The sequence below is a fragment of the Aplysia californica genome, unplaced genomic scaffold (genome assembly GCF_000002075.1).
Source record: "Aplysia californica isolate F4 #8 unplaced genomic scaffold, AplCal3.0 scaffold00996, whole genome shotgun sequence".
In the NCBI taxonomy this organism is placed as follows: Eukaryota; Metazoa; Mollusca; class Gastropoda; order Aplysiida; family Aplysiidae; genus Aplysia; species Aplysia californica.
This window is the reverse complement of record NW_004798266.1, coordinates 30,274-31,849: the sequence shown is the minus strand read 5'-3', so window position 1 is coordinate 31,849 and position 1,576 is coordinate 30,274. Positions and strand designations below refer to the sequence as shown.

General features: G+C 45.2%; 1 protein-coding gene across 1 annotated transcript in view; it reads right to left on the bottom strand.

The window, feature by feature from the left end:
- LOC101845966 (WD repeat-containing protein on Y chromosome) overlaps positions 1–1,576 on the bottom strand; it is a gene marked incomplete in the record, with an annotated part of 82,313 nt that overhangs the window by 79,589 nt on the left and 1,148 nt on the right.

The following is a 1,576-nucleotide window of genomic DNA, read 5'->3' as shown; positions in this document are numbered from 1 at the left end:
AGAGAGAGAGAGAGAGAGAAAGAGAGAGAGAAAGAGAGAGAGAACGAGATTGGGTGCTTGTGTGTGTGTGTGTGTGTGTGTGTGTGTGTGCGTGTGCGTGTGCTCGTACGTGTACAGAATGTATTATTAAACTTATATTACATACATATGTACATAATATATAAACTTCTGAGTTATATTCTTTTGATCGTCGGGAACTAGGTAAGAGAAAAGTTCGTTCAGTATGTGGAAATGAGTTTTTTGTTGGGTTTTTTTTTTTTAAGTTGTTGTTGTGTTCCCCATCGTGAAAGAATTATAATGAGTTCAAGCTGACAGATTCAATTAACTGAGATGCACCGGCCTATTTTTTATCCATGTGTTCCGTTTCGCTTCCAGTGAGAAGACAGTTCTTTGTTGTAGCAAACGCATCTCGGAAGCCAACGAAGACAAAACGTGGGGGTAAGGAAAAGGGTGGGTGGGTGGGGTTATGATAAGAAGGAGAGACCCCCTTTGAACATACTCCCCAGAGAAAAGGAATTGTGTCAACAATCCCATGCCTGAATGTTTAGTTTAGTTTTAAAGAGAGTTTTACGGCACTTGCAACACAATAAGGTCACATAAGTGACGAGGAATGGATGCGTTACAAGAAAGTAACATACACAAAAAAGGAGGAGAGACATGGACGATAGATGTTTGATAGGAAAGAAGGAGCAAATCACATCAAAGCACCCGCCAACCACCCACTTGCCTGAATGTGTCATGACGTATGATAAAAAAAGAAAGTCAGCTAACATTTAATTTTTTTTAAAAGATGAAGAAAAAAAACTAAACAAAAACAAAGAAGCTACTAAACCGACTCGTGTGGAGGAAGAAGAAGCAACGGCAAAGACGTGAAACAGTAGGTACAATTGGAGAGTGGGGGGGGGGTAGGGTTAGAGGAAGGAGGGGGGAAGGGAGGGTGGAGAGGAAGAGAAAGAAAGAAAGAAGAAAAAGGGAGGACCTTTAGCAGAGGAAGTGCCAGTAGGACCAGTACCGCATAGTACTGTAGCGTGTTCCCCTCCTTCCTTCCAGGCCCCTGACACTCCACTATCGGGGGGCTGTGCAAACAACAATAACCGATCCACAAATAGCACTGGCCAATCGCCGGGCTGGAAACGGGGCAGCGAAATCCAAGCCTGTGATTCCCCCTTCCCGTAAATAGGCCCGGCTAAAACAAACAATCAGACAAGGAAGGCGGCTGCCGAGTGCCCAAACAGGCTGCCTTCTCTCTCTCTCTCTCTCTCTCTCGCTCCACGACAAAGGAAAGAGGGAGACATAGGGGGGAGAAGGGGAGGGTGGTGGTTGGGGTGGGGTGCAACTTGAGTTGGTGTAGTTTGGGGAGAACAAAAAAAAAGACAGTTGGGGGGAGGGAGGGTCGGTTCTGTGGGGTGTCGGGTATGTGTGCAAGCGTGTGTGTCAGTCCGTCAATGCGCGCGCGCGCGTGCGTGTATTTGTATGCCAGTCACACTGCATGAGTATCCATGTACACTTTGTGATGAAAGAAACAAAAAAGAAAAATAAAAAAAAAAACAACAACAACAAAAAACTAGCACTTGGG